At 38.8% G+C, this 19588-nt stretch overlaps 1 protein-coding gene across 1 annotated transcript in view; it reads left to right on the plus strand.

The window, feature by feature from the left end:
- The first annotated feature begins 343 nt into the window (after nucleotides 1-343).
- Nucleotides 344-19588, plus strand: part of Sox6 (SRY-box transcription factor 6) — a 449973-nt gene continuing 430728 nt past the window's right edge. The window contains exon 1 of the mRNA XM_052200776.1: nucleotides 344-411. The gene's annotated coding sequence lies outside the window, so the exon portion shown is untranslated. The remainder of the gene's footprint in view (nucleotides 412-19588) is intronic.

Raw genomic sequence — 19588 nt, forward strand, 5'->3', positions numbered from 1 at the left:
TGCAGGATAAGTTTCCAAAATGTAGCTTGCAAGTTTCATTTCTCCCTTTGAAAAAAAATCTTCCTTTAGTTTTCACTTCTACTTTTAAACATCCCTGCTACTGCTGATAGTTTTTAGAATAAGCCCCTGTGGATGGAGAGGTTGTATTTTTAGATGTAGAACAATGAAATAATTGTTGCTTTTGGCATAAAAGTGTTCTTGGCAAAAGTTCTTAGGGTAGGTGAGGACTCTTGACTGTTTGAAATGTTGCTACTCATTGCCAGAATGTACATTTCTTCAATAAAGCATTTAAATGCAGTTTACTTACACTTTTCCATTTTACTTTGTATCCAATTTTTTAGGTCACTTTCATGAATTCAAAGGCAATTTACCAGTGACTTCTGGGTGCTGGGGTGATCCTCGTGTATAATTGTGAGTATTGATCAAGTTATTACTTTTCTCATTATATAAAGGAAAAATCACAGTCTATAAACAAATCAGCCCATATGTAAATTCTGGTTAGTTTTTAAATAACTGCTTAGTAAATATTATTAGTTTTTTTGTAAGTGATTATTTTTGGATCAATAGTATAGAAGAAAATGTCAGCTGTTGTAAAAAGCCTGTTTATTGTGACTCCCTGCACAGCAGCACATTGCAGGCCCACCACCATAAGCCTGAACGATAAACTTACTTTGGGAAATAGCCCCACTGTAGGAATAGACCACCTTAAAATGTCTACTGTAGCCACACATGAGTATTCCCCTGATACCTTTATGCATCTTCTGGTTATCTAGACTTGACAAGTGTGTGTCTATGGTCAGAAGTGAGATAAGGCAGATTTCAAAGAGCATTCTGTGCAGGGAGATGGATGCCAAGGAGCCAGATTCATTGGTGGATATATAATGAACACCAAAATCATGTAGTTCTCCATTTTATCCCCTTCTCCAAGTATCTTTATACTTTCAAACCATATTTTGGGCAAGAAAACTTTTTTTTTCCAAGAAAAAAGGTAGATTTTAAGGAAAAAATTGAATACTACTAAAAATTAATTAAAATAATTTGACACATTTGTTATACAGAAGTTGTAAATACATGATAGCTATTAAAACATGTCTGCATAAACCCACTGTTAAGCAAACATGTTTATACTGTTGCAAAACATTGGTGTTTAATGGTGTCTCTTTTACAGTTGATAAGAGTAAAAATATAACAAACATTTTTTGTTGTAAAGAATATACTTTTTAGGAAAGTATTTGAAGAAATGTCAAAAACTAGAGTTGAAGCAGAAAGCACTGAAAATGTATTTAAAAGTCAGCTTTATCTGTCAGTGGAACTGTTGATCAGAACAGGCATTTTGAACTAACCAAACAAATAGATATGAATATTAAATGTAGTTTAGATAATTTTGTATATTTTTAGTGCTTTAAGAATGACCAAACTGGAATACCCAAGACATAATCCACATATTAAATGATGTCCAAGAAGAACGGAGGAGTGGCCCCTGGTTCTGGAAAGGCTCAGTACAGCAGTATAGGGCACTACCAGAACAGGAAAGTGGGAAGGGGTGGGATGGGGGAACAGGGGGAGGGAAGAGGGCTTATGGGACTTTCGGGGAGTGGGGAGCCAGGAAAGGGGAAATCATTTGAAATGTAAATAAAAATATATCGAATAATAATAATAAAAAAGAATGACCAAACTGGGTCTGGAGAGATGCTCAGAGGTTGAGAGCTCTGACTACTCTTGTAGAGGACCCAGGTTTAGTTCCAAGCACTCATACAATGGTTCACAACCACCTGAAACTCCAGTTTCAGGGAATTTACAGACCCTTTTCTGGCCTCTATGGGGCATTGGGCACATGTGGTGCACACATATAAATGCAGGCAAATATCCATGCACATTAAATGCAAAAGTCAATCTTTAGAAAATGACAAAATTGTTCTTTCATGAAGTTATCAACTTTTGTTTGGTGTTCTGAGGTAACCCTGAAAACACAGGCTTGTATAAACTTCGTGCTTTATTTTGCTTTCATTAATTTAAAACACCTCAAACCCCTTCTGATCAGATTCTGTCTGGCCATGGGAATGGAAGTCATGCTTGTCAAATTGCCTCATGTAATCATCTTCCAGTGTCAAGAAAATGCTAGGTTGGGGCATGGGCCAGAGATTCCAGCCTTGGTAAAGCTGTCGTAGGCTGTAGGGCTGTGGGAAGAGATGTGGCAGGAAGCTGTGACTGCTCTGCTGTTTCTCCCAGTTGCTGTGGAGCTGCTCACCGCTTACCCAGGCAGCTTCAGTGACAGGAATATGCTCACTTACTTAGGCCAGCAAACAGGAGCAGTGTCAGTGACAGAGGGTTTACGAACCTTACTCTGAAACTACCTATTCACTACATGTCTAATGCAGAAAGCTATAGCTCACAGCTACAATTTGTGAGATAAGGAAGGTGGGATATTATTTTGCACATCCATAATGAATAGGCCACACAAAGGGTGTGTGAGGACTGATTGGAATCTTTCTGCTCACATCTGCCAGTCTGGTCAGATGGCTGTGAAGCTGATTGACTGTAGCTTCTGACACCATGTCTTATCCTAGTAGTCCCTCTTCCTTTCTCTTTCTTTCTTGTTAAAGAATAAAATGAATTTTTCCAAAGTAGGCACTGGGTAGAACGATCTTGATCTGTATACTGTATGTCATATTTAATTTTTTTTATCTGTAATGAAAAATAATTATGTAATCCTTTCTATTAAATTTTATCATAATAAATGATTGATTAAATAAATCAACAAATAACAACAAAACCCAAAGACGGTTTAATAGATAACTTGCTTTTCTAATCTTCCCAGACTACTCAGCAATTTGAAATGGATTCCCACATAGAAAATGCTGCCTCCTCCTGATCTTAATAACAGCAAGCCTTCCATAGGCCACCAAGCATTCTGTTGGCTGGTACACAGACACACACACACAGGAGGTGGGTTGGGTGGAGAGTATTGATTAACTACGGCCTGAGGCAGCAATGCAGCTTAGGTCGGCATGACCATGTTTTAGACATGAAACTGGCTGAGTTTTATGAGATGAGTTACTTTCTATGTTGCACAGCAGGACACACACCTGACCTCCAGTGTACACCAGTCTCCCCCACAGCATCATGAAGTCCTCCGAGAGACCATTTTTATTTTCTTTCTCTTGTTTTTGTCACTGTCGCTGACCTCAGTTGCATGCTGTGTGGGGAGCAGAGGCCCAGTCCCTTCTCCCCACTCACTTCTCCTCTTTCTGGAGTGCTGGCACCTCCTTGGCCTTTCCCTACACTCGTGTTCTAGACTGCCTACCACATGGCATACTTCTGCTGGAAGTTTTTTAATTACATAGATTTTTTTGGGGGGGTACATGGACTCATTAGTTCACCTCTTTGTATTATTATTATTATTAGTTTTTAATGAAAATAAATCTGTGGCAACTGAGCATAGCCCAGACCAAGTTTCCCTCAGGGAGAACATCTGTGAATTTAAGGGAAAGAAGGTCTAAATGCATTATCTTTAAAAATATTATTCCAGTCTAATCTTGACATAGAGCAGGTAAATAAAAAAGATGAGCTGTGAAAATCCACAAATAGGGCTTGAATGCCATTTTCCATGACAACGGGAGCTGCCCCATGAAAGCATTAGTGCTGGGAATGTAAGGAATTTAGAATTGTGCCTTCTCAGTTTTACAGTTGTGTGCTCATGTTAATTAGAGATATACTGACATTTGAAGTATCTACATTAATGCACAGACCTACTATACATTTGTGAACCAAGGCCAGAAATCTCGTTTAATTGAAAGGAGCTGCTAATCTGACTGCATATCCATTACACCGCAAGCTTTTAAGTTTTATGTACTGGTGCCTATGTACTCTTGCTCTTCATGTGCTCTCTGTTGCCTATTTCTAATTTATCCCCGAAAGGCCAGCCTGCTCTAGTTTCACATCCCAGACTGGTGTTTTGGAGTAGTATAAGTGGGATATTTCAGGAAAAAAAATGTGATTAATAGTGTTTCTTTTTTCTGACTTCCTAAATTTTTGTTTTCCTTTAGAATGGCCTGAAGTCAGGTAGGCTTTGGGTCTATGGAGCGTGCCCCACTGCTTGTGTGGAAGGAAGCTCACGCCAAGTTACTCACACTGCAGTTTTAGGGAGAAAGCCCAGTTGTGCAGACCCTGATCAGAGGAGCAGTAGAGAGCTGGGGTCCTGCTGTTTTCATGCCAGACCACATCTTTTTATCTCTGCCTCATGTCTCGATGCCTTCTTGAGGTCAGATTTTAGAGATTTTGCCTTGTATAGCAGCTTACATGAAAAGTAAGACCTTTAAACTATTTTGATGACCTTGTATTTTTTTAAAAAAAATCTTATTAATGATTTGTTTTTTATTTTATGTGCATTTATGTTTTGCCCGCTTGTAGTCTGTGTGAGGATGTCAGATCCCCTGACACTATAGTTGCAGACAGTTGTGAGCTGCCAGATAAGTGCTGGGAATTGAATCTGGTCCTTAGAGTAGTCAGTACTATTTACCACTGAGTCATCTCTCCAGCCAGAGCTTGTATTTCTTAAGATCTGCTTGTCAGAGTTTTAAACCTAATTGTTTTTTGCTTGTTGTCTAGTGAAACTCCCTCACTTACTTTTTGGAGCAATCCATGAGTATTACACAAGACCAGTTAGAAGGTTTCTTTTTGCAGCACCAGAACACACTGCCCCAAAGGGCTCTTAGGACTTAGGACTTGTTCCATTAACTTATTCTACAGGCACGCTCAGACTCAAGACCTGAGACCATTAAAACTTACTCAGAACTGCTGGTGTCATTATGGCCTCTTTTCCCTCCTCCTGACTTCTGCCTGTGCAGCACCCCTGGTCTTTCCTCTTTCATGTTGCTTGCTACTCCTTGTGCCATCATAGCTCACTTGGTAATTTCAAGCTAATTGCTCAATTATCAATGATAGTCATAGAGGACTTGAAACACACACAGTGGAAGATCTTTAAAATTTCAAAATAAGTCGATGTGTCATAATCTTAAATGTGAGGCATGCCAATATCTTCAGACATAAAACACACAGCCTGAGCCAGGCATTTCAGAGAAGGCCAAATCTCACTCTTAAAATCACAGCTTTTGTCTGGCACCAAAGTGTTTCATCTTCGCTGATTTCAGACAGCATCTGAATTTGATCTTGGTTTACTCTTCAACACCAATGACTTGGGGTGGTTCAGAGAAGAAAAGGGAAGTAGAGTTGCACAGATTTCTGTTTGAATGTTGGAGTAGAAATGCACAAGCACGCATTACTTGTAAAATAGGTTTGGCTCACGGTGGGCCTACTTTGGTGCCAGCACAGTCAACTTCTGAAGGAGGTAGGACAGTGTGCTTGTGGTGTTCTGGTACCAGGTGGGGAGGCTGCAATTGAAGGACACATGCAACCATTATCTTTTGCTGCTGAAAACTCAGCCCCTAGAGCAGTGACTTTGAGGACTCATTGAATTCTACCCAGCAATACTCTGATGCTTCCAAGGCAACTCACACATTACAACAGAACTATTGTAATGCTTTTGTCAACTAAGCAAAGTATTATTACAATTTTTGATTTATTGCCCAGTTTATGGCTTTCTCTAAACTAATATCACACCAACAGATTCATTTTTAGATGCTATAACGGGGCTTCCCTATTTTTGTAGGACTGTGGCAAAGCTGCATTTGAAGGTATGGTGGACCACACAAGGTCAGTGCTGATGTGGTCAGCGCCCACTGCAGATAGGAGAGTGGAGGCCTGGAGAGAACTGTTCTCCAATGCTTTCTGAAATTGTTTTAACCAAAAAGAGAGACTTTAACATTGCACTGTAGTTTTTTTTTTTTTTTTTACATGACAGTAATTTTTAGTGAAAGAACCAAAGTGAAGGGCAAATTCAGTCATTGCCTCAGTGGGGTAGTTTTCTCAAGCATAGATGAGGGAGTGCCAGCAAACACGAGTATACAGCTAACAGCAGGATGGGACAAACAGGCCGCCCATAATTTAGCAAACAAGTCATTGATTACTGCAAGTATTTTAGCAACTGTCTAAGAAGACTGAGAAATCAAAGACTTCTATTTAGCTATGTTTTGTCTCTATTACTTAGCTTAGTTTTATCTAGGATTGTTGGTATGTTATTTTGCACTTTGGCATAAGGATAATCATTTCATCAAGTTCTGCCAGTTCCAAAGCATCAGTGAGTTAGATGTTGCCGGTAAGGAGAAACATGGCATGCAGTCTCTCTCCTTTTCAGCATGTTGCTAACATACTTCTTGCTGGGAGTTTTCAAAGGCATGAGTTAATTATACTAAGAAAGATGCATTTCTAAAACCTCACTTCATACAGAAGACTGGCAAAGAGACTTGCCATTAATGTTTTATCAGTCAAAAGGCCGATCCCCATGATGTGTGCACGTGGTTATTATTTACTGAGCATCAGGGCTCACACAGTGTTTAGAAGAGAAGAGAGGTGTTACAGTTTGAACTATTACTAGAGATTTTCTGTGGGTGGAGTTTTCTCTGAACAGAGTGGTGCTTTTCCTTCTCGGCTCAGCTTCCAGTGGGCAGAAGTGACTGGACCCTCCGACAGTGCCAGGCTTTCCAGGTCATCTCCTTTGTGGCTCTTTTAGGGCTTTGGAATGCACAACCATAGCACAAGGCATGTTTGCCGGTTAATTGTTATTTTTCCCTCTTTAAGTCTGACATTATGAACAATTAAACAGCAGCATTAATGGAATCCAGTCGCTGTCCTTATAGCTACTTGAACTGAACAGAATACAATTTTATCTTTTTCAGCGGGGGCAGGCTGATAAGAAGCTCATGGCTTGGTTTTAAACTGCCACAAATGTTCTAGTTTCATTAAACTAAGTAATGTAGAAATTTAGATCTGTTATTCCTCATGGGAATACTATCTTCTTTTGTTATTATGGTGTATCATTACATCACAAGTTAGACTTGGAGGGCTGTTAAAATATGTGCTTAAGTTCATATTCACTGAAGACTGACAACTTTAAGGGAAGGGAACAATCTGGAATTTCTCTTAGTAATGGCACTGTGTGAACCCACTGACTGTGTTGGTTCTATGACTAATTAAGTGGGTTTTTCCATGAACTTAGGGTTGTAGAGCAGACAGCTAAAGGGAAACATCTGGGGACACTGAGGAACCTGAGCATAATAATATGGGGCAGACTAGAGGAGTATGAAAGGTCCCAGAACCTTGGAGAAGGCAATATGGTTGAAGAGCTGGGGCAACATCTGTACCTCCAACATTATGAATAACTGGGAAAACAGACAGTGAGAGACGTGTGGACAGGAGACACTGAAATAGGAGGGTTTTTGTAGATCACAAAATGGATTTTACGACTGTTTTTCAAGACTTGGAAATACTTTTTGGATTGAGCAACAGTTATTTAAAAGGATTTCTACAATTTCTTATGATTTATTGCAAGTGTATTTATTTTAATTCAGTGCTTTTTAAAAGTACAACTTAAGACATTTCAGGAAGTGTAGATTCTGCAAAAAAACTAATGAGAATAATTTTACTTTATCTGTGTAAAGATTCATATAGATGTGTATGAAAATAATCACCCGTATGGCTCATGTTAACATTGTATGGGAGAAGAGAGGGGGGGGGAGAGAGAGAAGATGCACCCCATGCATATTGCAGTGATTTACAGTCCCACAGGTAGGGACCGGTCTAGACAGCCATCAAGAGATGGCATCATACATGGCATGGCACATCCATGATGTGGAGCATGTATGCAACAGTACTACTCAGCCATAACAAAGAACAAAAGGTGTGATCTGCAGGAAACCGCATGTGATTAGAGACTGTTATGTTCGCTGAAATAAGCCCGGCACAGAAAGACAAGTCTGCCATGCTTCCCCTCTTAGCTCCCACCTTGAGTTTTAAAGTCTAGAATCTGTATGTGAGGGAAGAAAGCATGTCTTGTTTAGTTTGGGGGGTTGGAAAGCTAGTGCAGCCCACCGTCTCATGCAAGTGGCAGTGTGGTGGATCTGCCTTCTGCTCTCTCCCTTCTCTCTGTCCCTTCTGTGTTCTCCCTCTCTCTGTCCTTTCTTTGTTTCACTGATGGCAGCTTTGCTTTCAGTCTGCACTGTGTGGTAAGTTGAAGGTGACAGTTTGCATTTGCCCCTTAAGTTCTGTTCAGTGCCACTGTTCTGATGGGGGCTATAGACCACCTTTAAGGTAGCCTGTGCTTGCTACTGTCATTCTTTTCTGCTTTGTTTTTTCAAGACAGTGTTCCCTTGTGTAGCCCTAGCCATTCTGGAACTAGCTCTGTAGAGCAGGCTGGCCTCCAGCTCACAGAGATCTTTCTGCCTCTGCCTCCCAAGTGCTGGGATTAAAGTTTTCCAGCACTCTGGAGAATAAAGAACAAAGAACAATCAATTCTTTGTTTTATTCCATTTTTAAAATATAAACTAAGGTCCTTCTAGACCAGTGATTCTCAATCTTCCCAGTACTGTGACCCTTAATATAGATCCTGATGTTGTGGTGACCCCATAAAATTATTTTTATTGCTACTTCATAACTGTCATCTAGCTACTGTTATGAATTGTAATGTAAAATTTTTTTTAAGATAAAGGGTTGCCAGAGGATTCCTGAACCACAAGTTGAGAATTGCAGCTCTAGTTCATCCTGTGTGATCAAAGGGAAATGGAGGAACTATTGGAACTAATTTATTATTATGAAGTGATGAAGATAGGATATTTGGAAAGAAATAGTCTTTATTGTGTCAGAAGCTTACTAAGAATTAAGGCTTGTCAAGTTTTAAGGCTTATCAAATATTTGCTAAGAACAGGATAGAGGAACAAGCATCTTTTCAAAAGGTTTTAGAAGGTCCCCAACAGTGAGCTTGCTGGTTATCACTGTACACTTGCCAGTTGCCAGGCACAGCCCCAACTGTGTCTTTTAGGCATCTCTTCTTCAGAGAATAAATTAGATCAGGTTCTTGACACTGTTATTCCTTCCTTCCTTCCTTCCTTCCTTCCTTCCTTCCTTCCTTCCTTCCTTCCTTCCTTCCTTCCTTCCTTTTCTTTTTTCTTTCTTTCTTTCTTTTCTTTTTTTAAAAGATTTATTTAATGTATACGAGTACACTGTAGCTATCTTCAGGCACACCAGAAGAGGCCATCAGATCCCATTACAGTTGGTTGTGAGCCACCATGTGGTTGCTGGGAATTGAACTCAGGACCTCTGGAAGAGCAGTCATTGCTCTTAACCATCTCTCCAGCAACACTGCTATTTCTTAAGAACAATTCCACTTACACATACATATGGTAAATGTTCTATAGTACCAGAAGGGTTAAGTTTATAGGTTATATTAAGAGTGGTATTTAAATAATGAAAGCTATACACTGGAAGAAGGCTGTGGCTTGGTTAAAGCCATGCATACTGATCAAATGGTGAATTCACAACAATCTGAAATTCCTCAAGGGAGTTTCCTTGATGATAGCACTTAACATTAGAACCCTACACTTTCTACAGCAGGAGAGGAATGGGTGGGCCCAGCAGTCAGGACTTGCAGCCACGGCTCTTACTGTATAGGCTAGCTTTCAGAGATGCTGCAAGGTAGGTCCTCTCCGCAGTTGTGGTTTTGTATGCTAGTTGGTTTCTGTTTCTGGTTTTTTTCTATTTCTTTTTCCCATGATAGCGTTTAAAATGCTGGGAATGTGTCATGTGTAATGTCAGTTTCCTCCCCCAGGTTAAAAGTTCTGTCAGGGTGAATACCATGACCATTATTTAAACCTGCAGAGTCAGCTTCTAGCACAATTCCTGATCTATAAGAAGTCCCCCCTAAATATTTATGGTACCCTGGACTTTCAGAATTCTCTTCCTCATGCACAGACAGTACTTGTCGTTATTTTTTTACGATGGACCCTTTATTTAGGTCTTGGTGCTGCTGATTTGAGTTTGGGTCATGGGCATTGTGCTTGTTGCATGCCGTGCTGAGTTTCTCTTGGAGAGGCAAGTCACTGTGAGGGCATGGAGCTCACCTGAAGAAAATCTTAGCACTGCCATGTTTGTTTTGGCTCTCTAGCAGTAACTAACTTTTGTGAATTTTTTTTTTTTTTTTTTTTTTGCTATTAATACATGTGATGGTCAAGAAATCTTTCGTTTGAATTTTTTGCTTTTGCAAAATTCTTTTGAGCACTTTAAAAATTTCTGGAACCACTTTAAAAACTGGTTTTATGGTATCTTTTTCTTATGCCACCCAGTGAAGGAAGAAATGAATAGGACAGAGTAAGCACAAAGTTTGTCTCATGTCATAGACATGTGTTTTTATCTTGGTCCTCCTACAGTGTTCTAAATGAACTTCCACAGGGTACAGGAAACAGGTTTCAGTACTGTGAAGCAATATTCACCTTTACCTGGGCTAAATTATGACCCTGATGCATTGGCTGTATGAATGCTGTCAAAGAACATCAAAAATCTGCTTCCTGGGCTATCATGATGGTTCAGCAGATAAAGGTATTACCCTAGACCAAGGACTTGTGTTCAATCCATGAAACTCACATGGTCGAGGAAAAGAGCTGGCTTTCAGAAGTTGTCCTTTGACATCCACATGCAGGCTATGGTATATATGAACCCATTCACACCCATGTCCACAACATGTCCCCCAACATACACACACACACACACACACACACACACATATGTGCGCACACGCACTCCATCATGCATGCATGCGCACACACAAACAAGTAAATAAAATGTGTATTTCTATCATCCCTTTCTAAAAAACCAAAACCGAACCAAACCAAACCAAAGCATTTGAAGCAGCTTGTTTTCCAGCTTTCTGAAATTAGAAGTATAGTAAGGAGTGATCTGCCCCCACTACAGACTTCACACAGGATGACATAACCAGTGGTCAACAATGTCCAGCTTGGCCCCTAAAATCTATTTCTAAGTGTGACCAGCTGTTTTCCTAGTTAAAGCAAATCATTGTTTTGATAATAAAGGTTTTTAATCATGAGAGTGCTTAGTACATGCTGAAAATGAATCCACAGCCATGCACTGCATATGGAGTTTACTCAAAGCATAACAGTAGGCATTGTTCTAGAAATCAATGCAAATGTGTGCATAGGTTCCTGGGCTGGCAACTATAGTGCTTTTATTCCTTGTTGTGTCCCAAGTATCTAACTAAGGCAACATATGCTCCAAGAAGGTAGTAATAAATAATGACTAAGCTACAATGGTTCTGATTGTTTCAGAGATGTAATACTATCTCCCATGCAGAATGTATTAAGTGCCTTACAGAGAAGACTCAGTATTCTAGAGTCTACTTTTAAAGATACATCATTAAGGAAAAGGACATTGGAAACATTTATTTATTTATTTATTTATTTATTTATTTATTTATGCATGGGTGCATATATGTCACAGCATACATATAAGGTCAGAAGCTAAGTTTTGGGAATCAATTCTCTCCATCCACCATGTGGGTTCTGTAGACTGAACTCAAATCCTTAGGTTTGGTGCTAAGTACCTTTACCTGCTGAGCCAGAGCACTGGATCTAGGAAGTAAACCTTTAATGTTCCTTGACACTTGAGTACAATTTTGTGAGAGGAATAGGCGGTGAAGAAGGTGTGTCCTGGTAGTGTAGGACTAGCACAGGACAGTGATGGCAGTGAGGGAGCCAGAGGCTTAGTGAGAGGTTCAGTGTCATGGGGCACAGCATGTTCGAAGAGCGGGAAAACACAGGTATGATCATATATGACTGGGATATTTTCACACTATGTAGATCACAGACCATTATGACCAGAGTCCAGAGGTGTTGCTTCTGAAAAACTGACTCAGGCAGCAGTCATCAGGGTTGACTGGAAGTTTCCTTGTGATCTGAGTAAGAGAAAGTGCTTGTGAGGAATATAATGCACAAGTTTCAGGAGCGGGTAAAGGTGTTTAAGCAAAGGATCAATAAGAGAGGTGGTGGAAGGCTATAATGGCAAATGACCCTTGTTGCCTTCTCTCTGTTTCTTTTGCTTATGACTACATGGGATTTATGAAAGTCAAGAATGACCCACTACAATACCTCTTGCCAATGTGTACAATCTTTTCCATCTCATTGATTAAATCCTCACTTAAGGATTTTTTCCTTCCTTTCCATAGAATACTAAAAAAAAATATAGTAGTTTTTTAAAGGAAGAAAAGTAAGCTTAAAGATAAAATTACCTTGAAGATTTAGAGGCACACAGTGTGTATGCAGTGTGGAGACAAATCTGACAAGAACAAACACGGACTCCAGAGGCTTAAGGGTGTAGGCGGGGCATGCCAATCTTAGATCTTGTTTCACAGCCAGACAGCTGTGAACATGGAGAAAGTGCAGGTCCTTGAGATGAGGCACTTTTTTCAGGTGGCTTTCCCAGGATCATTATTGTGTGGCCTCTGTAAAGAGTAAAGCTCTTTTGGGCCATGATGACAACTGCTTCCTGGTTCAATTGCTACAACAAGTATGGTTGCATCAGACATTACACTTAGAAACACGGCTCTCTTTTACTTATTCCTTTCAAGGCAAGATGGGCAGTGCTGAGAAATACACCACAATGCAAAAACACTTCTACTGAAGTGAAACTTAGAAAATAGGCATTTCAAAAAACTACATATAGTCACACAGCTTCCTTGAGGATCTTGGCTATTTTTATTACAGTATCATTCAGAAAAAACATTGACATCCATCTGCCCAACTGTTCATCAAATCATCTAAACACTTGTACATCCATTCATATATCCATCCACCTCTTCATTTATCCATAATCCTTCTGTCTACTCATCTATCCAATCATCTACCCATATATCCATCTGTCTATCTACCTATTCATCTATCTGTCTATCTGTCTATCTGTCTATCTCTATCTATCTATCTATCTATCTATCTATCTATCTATCTACTATCCATCTTCCCATTTGTCTATCCATCATTTATCATCTATCCAGTCATCATCTATTCACTTATCTATGCATCCATCCATCTATCCATCTAGTCATCCATCCATGCATCCATCCATGCATTCATCCATCCATCTAGTCATCACATTCATTCTATATGAATTTTAATTATTTCCATGAGAATTTTAAAAAGATTTATTTTATTTATGTATATGGGTGTTTTGACTGGCTGTACGAATGTGTGGCATATGTATATTGGGTACCAGAGGAGTCCAGAAGAGGGTATTGGATTTCCTGGACCTGGAATTATAGGCAGTAGTAAGCTGCCATGTGGGTACTGGGAACTGAACCCAGATCCTATACATCCAATGTTGATGTAATATAAAGGGCAGCCAATGTACTTAAATGTTGAGCCATCTTTCCAGTACTCCATAACAATTTGAACTTAAGAATCTTTCATATGAGGCAGAATTTAAAAGAGAAAAGGGATAGATTTAAAATAGATCAGGAGTTTACAATCTGATTGTGAGAGAAGATGAAATACACACATCTGAAAAATGCAAAGGAAACTGACACAACTAGCACTATCTCCCTGCAAACCTCCTCTTCTTTAGAGAATTGAACAGGCTGCCTTCATTCATCTTGTATTTAAATACATCTGTCTCAGCTCTGGACACACTGAATGCTTTTTCATAGCTTTTGTGTGACTGAAAAACCTGTCTTACTTGTTCCTAGGACTAATGAATATGAATATCAGATATATACATTTGTGTGTGTGTGTGTATAATTACCAAAGAGTTTTTCATATGCTTCCATAAATTCTATATCCTTCATATACATTCTATCAATTAAGATATTTGTGTGCTAAAAATATGGAAAATTTGAATATTCTATGAGAAAACTAACATTTATTGATGTTTCACAACTTAGAGTCTTTGTACACTTTTGTACTTAAGTATAAACAAAGCAATAAATAAAACTTTAAAAATTTCTCTGTGGATCAAAGTATATTTATGTGTTCCATGTTCTCCCCGTCCCCCTGCCAGTTTCCCTAAATGATAGCCGCTACTAGCATAGTATCAGGGTACAATGCTAGTACTCAAGGGTACTCAGGGTACTCAAGGTTTTCTTTTTTTCCCTCAGTATCAGCACCACTGCCTGTGGAAGGAACTGTGAAAGTATTCTGATGGTTTTGAAATAAGACATGTGGGATTCCTGGCAGAAGGGGGTTTTGCTTGAGCTAGAAGAGGTGTTAGTCAAAGCATAGAATACCACCTGTGCATGCTGGTTTTGGTAGCTTTCTTTCTTTCTTTCTTTCTTTCTTTCTTTCTTTCTTTCTTTCTTTCTTTCTTTCTTTCTTTCTTTCTTTCTTTCTTTCTTTCTTTCTTTCTTTCTTTCTTTTATATGATAGCTTTTTTTTGAGTTGGACTACAGTAATAATACCATTTCCATAGCAAAGTAACATTTTCTTATTCCCAGTGGGTCTTCATGCTCCTTCCCAGTTTCTCATTCTTGCTTTTTGCCTGACCCAGACCCCAGGTCATCACTGACATGCTCTCATAGCTCACATTGTACTTCATAGAGTTTTGCATTAGTGGGATCACACAGAATATGTTGTATTTTAGAGTTTCTTTCACTGGGTTTTAATAATTTTGAGATTCAACCATGTGCATGCTAATTCCTTATTTTTAAAATTGTAGATTAGTGTTTTATTATATCAGTATGCCATGCTTTTGATCCCATTTAGTTGGTTTTTTTTCTGTTTTTGACTTAATACAAGTTAGGCTGTTGTGAACATCCATTTTTGTGTGGTTCTATACTGTTTTGTGTCTTGGATAAGCACTCTGAGAGGAGAACGGAGTGTTTAGAGGGGCAAGTATAAGCTTAACTTTATAAGGCTGCTGAACTTTTCCAAACTACAACTTTACATTCCTTATCTTCCTGCTACAGTGAGTGAGCAGTTCAGGCACTCCACATTCTTAGCCTCAGTTGTCATGCCTAGCCTTTACCCTTAGCTATTCTCATGATTTATAACCGCATTTTCTGGTGTATGTTCTTTTAAAAAATATTCATTAATCGATTAATTCATTTAGTGTGTATGTGAAGACAGACTGTGGAAATCAGTTCACATCTTGTACTGTGTGGGTTCCAGGGATTGAATTCAGGTCATCAGGCATGGTGCAGGCCCCTTTCCAAGCTGAGCCATCTCACTGGCCTGCCCCATGCATTTATCTTTCCCTAATGACTGATGGTGCTGACTTTCTTTTCATGTGCCTGTTTACCTACTTTGCTGTCTTTCAGTCCTTTCCATGTTTTTGAGTTGTGGTTTTTCTCATTGAGTTATAATATTTTTTTGCATATTCTAAGTTACATTTTTTGAGCATTTCATATAAATTATTGATTCTATTGGCATGGATTTTTCATGATACACACTCATTATACTTTTAATATATGTAAGCTATTTAGTATAACCATATGTATGGTTTCTGATATGAGAATATAAATACAACATATCAGAATTTAATTTGCCTTTCTGTTTTATAATTTGCCTATTTCTGTTGTAATCTTGATGTTTCCCATTCTCTTTATGGCTTGGTTTTTATTTGCTGTTTTTCTGATTTATTAAGCTGCAGCCAAGACTGCTGTTTTGAGGTTCTTTCATTAGCAGTTGTGATGCTCTGAACTGGCTTCCAAGTGCTGCCCTGACTGCTTCCCTGAGCCTGAGACGTCACAAACGCATTTGCAATCATTTTGAATGCTTTACAGTTTTCCTCTTGATTTCTTCTTTTTTGTTTTTGTTTGTTTGTTTGTCTCTGGTGTTTTTGAGTTAGGGTTTAATTGTGTAGTCTTGGCTGTCCTGGAACTCACTGTGTAGACCAAGCTGACCTTAAGCTCACAGAGATCAGCCTGCCTCTGTCTCCCTTCTTAAATTCATGTTTCATTTATAAGTTTAAGTTTATACTTTAATAGTTGGGTATCTTCCAGTCAGTCTTCTGTTACGAATTCCCAGTTTAATGCCACTGTATCAGAAAGACCCCTTGTATGATCTAAATGACTTTTTAACACATTGAGTCTTGTATTTTAGATGAGAAAATGCTCCATCTTAGAAAATGCCGTGTGAGCAGGAAGAGCAAAGGCTCTGCTGTTGGGTGGCACTGATTGATTGATTGATTGATTGATTGATTGACAGATGGAGTTGGTCAGCCCTTCTGTTATCCTTTTCGACTTTTTAAAGACAGGAATGTAACTGTGTGGCTCAGGCTGGCCTACATTCTGTATGAGCCCCCTGCCTTGGCCTGATGGGTGCGGGGCTCACACATGTGTGCTACATACCTGATTATTTTTGACTATTAGGTTTTCACCCACTAAAAGAGATTTTGGAAACTCTATTATTCTACTTAAAATTTTATCTACCTTTGCTGATTTTTCTTTGAAGCTGGGCCAGGTGGATTAGTATTTAGATCATTATATCTACCTAGTGTGATTACACAAGCATTACTATAAATCATTCATTCAACCTAGAGAAATTGTTTTTGCTCTGAAGTCTGCCGTGTCTGCAAACCTATTGCAGACTTTTATTATTTTATTAGTGTTACTGTTCTATGCTCCTTTGTTCTTTCTTCTTTTTCCTTTTCTTTCTTTCTTTTTTTTTTTTTTTTTTTTTTTTTTTTTTTTTTTTGAGATAGGGTTTCTCTGTGTTGCTTTGGCTGTTCTGGAACTCTATGTAGACCACGTTGTTTTTCACCTCAGAGATCCACCTGTCTCTGCCTCTGCCTCCTAGGTGATGGCACTGAAGGTGCGCACCACCACTGCCCAGCTCTTTTCAACTCTCACTTTTAAATGATTGTGTTTTTATTTGAAATTGATTTCTTATGCATGGCCTATAATTTTAATGTAATGTTATAATTCTGCCTTTTAACTTGGATGTTTAAACTTTTTGTTTAATGAAGTCACTGGCTGGGTTAAGTATGCAAATGTACTCTCTTTTTCTGCTTTGCCACCTATTCATTCTTCAGCTTTTCTTTTCTTTTTTCTTTTGCCTTTTAAATTTGTTGAGAATCTTGATTGTTTTAATCTAAAACTTTTAAAAATGTGTTTGTTTCTTTTATTAACGTTAGTGATTGCTCTAGGGCTTACAGCAACTGTGTTCAGCGGGCACAGCCTTGGTACTAATGTGTCACATACAAAGACTCATCGTGGTGTGGCTTCATTTCTCTACCCTTCAGCTTCACACCCGCTATGATCCTCATAATAAATTGTATTTTCTTTGAATTTTCAATAAGATTTAAGCAGGTATTTTAAAAAGAGGCAGAAGATGAAAAATACAAACTCTTGTATTTACTCATGTGTCTCCTGTAGGACTTGTTTGCCACTACGATTTCACTATTATCATTATTATGTTGGAGCTGGGACCTGAATCCAGGCTTTGCATGGGTTAGGCCAACACTCCATAAGTCCACCAGATGCATTTCTAGAAAAAGCTTTCTTTTTCTCATGTGTATTTCAAGTGGACCTTTATTTGGTTTTTCTCTCATAGATTCATTGTCCTTTGGCTTGCAAAAACTGTCTGCTATAGTTCCTGTCCATGTTGCCCTATATGTAATGTGCTGGTGGCTTTGGTGATTTTTATTGCTGATTTCATAGAGTCTTGTCATGTAACTCATAGAGATCTTCTTCACTGTTTCTCACGCTTTGAAACCTTGTGATGAGATGTCTGCGTATGTTTGCCTTTCATCACATTAGAAACAGCTTAGCCACTGTGTCTTCTGACATCTTTGATTTCTCATGCCACACTCTGGAGACTCCATTATACAGAGCTTGAAGTTCTTTTGTAGCTCAGGTCCCCCTCTCTTTGCGGTCTCTTTCATTTTGGATTCTTCTGTTGATATGTGTTCTTGGTTAATTATCATGTCCTGAAGTATGTAATCTGCTTTTAATTCCCATTGTTTTTATTTTTACTGTATTTTTATCATAAAAGTTCAATTAGAGTATTTTACAAATATGTTTTCTCTTTTCAGTTAATATGATTAGTCTTTGATTCATCTCCGTGAACAAATAATAGAAGTAGCTATAATACCCACTTTCCTATCCTTCATTCCTCTGCTTCAGTTGATTGAATGTCCTCCTTATTAGAGATTGTAGCTAATTAGTTCTCGGTATGGTCAGTGATATTTTACTTTATTTTATGTGTATGAATATTTTGCACACATGCATGTTTGTGCATAGTTGAGCACAATGCCCACAGAGGCCAGAAGAAGGTGTCACATCCCCTGGAACTGGAGTTACAGATGCTGACATGTGGGTGTTAGGTCCCCATCCTCTTGAAGAGCAGTCAGTGCTCTTAAATGTTGAGCCAGTTCCCGAGCCTTGGTCAGTAATCTTTTATGGGATATCAGAAACAATACAGTTTCATTATATTGACTGCTTAGTGTTTCTGTATTCCTGCTAATTCTTTACACTTTTCTCTAGGAGACAGTTGAGGCAAGAAGAACAGTCTCCACTGCTGGCATTTAAGTTCTGTCAGTTGAAACTGGTGTATCCAGTGTAGGGTCAATTCTCTTCTATACTGAGGCATAGTCTTGAGAACCCTGGCCAGTGCCTTCTGTATTATACAGTTGGATGATGAGAAATGACATATTCTTTGCTTGGCTATTCTCTGTGGACCATTTCTCCTTATGTCCTTTAAAGTGTATCATTTGATATTAGTTTCCTCATATATATGTACTCCTCACATACATTTACTTAAAAAAAGAAATATCTGCTTTGGAATTTTTTTAATGCAAAATATGCACTTAATGAAAAATAATATTTTAACCCTTCCAGTGATCCCTCTTCTTGATGCACATCACTATTCTATTTTAAATGTTCTTTAAAATTGAGCATAGATTCTCCTCTCATAAATTACATTCTGATTATAGTTTATCCTCTCTCTACTCCTCCCAGTTCCTCCCCACCTCCCTTCCTCTTAAGATCCACTTCCTTTCTGTGTCTTATTGGGAAAGAAAAGGTCTCTAAGAGATAACAACCAAACATACAAAATAAAATACAATAAGATGAAACAAAAACTATCATATTGAAGTTGGACTTTGCAACTCAAGAGTAGAAAGAGTCCCAAGAACATGCACAAGAGTCAGAGACCCACTCATTCTCACAGCTGGTAATTCCATTAAAACACCAAGCTGAAAGCCACAATGTATACTCAGAAGACTTGGTACAGCCAGTGTAGGCCCCGTGCTTGCAGCTTCAGTCTCTGTGAATTCACATGCACCCTGCTTAGTTGATTTAGAAGATCTTCCTTTCTTTCTTCCCTGGCTTCCTGGAATCCCTCTACTTCCTCTTCCTTAGGATTCCCTGAGCTCCAAGAAGAGGGACTTGATGGAGATCTCCCATTTGGACTCTCTCACTCTGAGTAATGTCTGGCTGTGGGTGCAAGTGTTACAACTCTTGGAGAAAAGGCTTCCCCAAAAGAAGTGTTGCAACTCTGAAAGATATCCTAGCAGTTTGGAGCCAAGGAATACCATAAAGTCTCACTGCACAAAAACCTCACACAGAGATTTACTGGGAAAGATAATAGAGCGTGGTCGCCTTTGTTCGGGTGAGGAGGTATGCTTATATAAGGTTTCCAAGGGGCAGAGATTTCTAGAGTGGGGATTGGTGGTGGGATTTCAAGTCCTGAGCTTGTGGGCA

The sequence above is a fragment of the Apodemus sylvaticus genome, chromosome 1 (assembly GCF_947179515.1).
Source record: "Apodemus sylvaticus chromosome 1, mApoSyl1.1, whole genome shotgun sequence".
In the NCBI taxonomy this organism is placed as follows: domain Eukaryota; kingdom Metazoa; phylum Chordata; class Mammalia; order Rodentia; family Muridae; genus Apodemus; species Apodemus sylvaticus.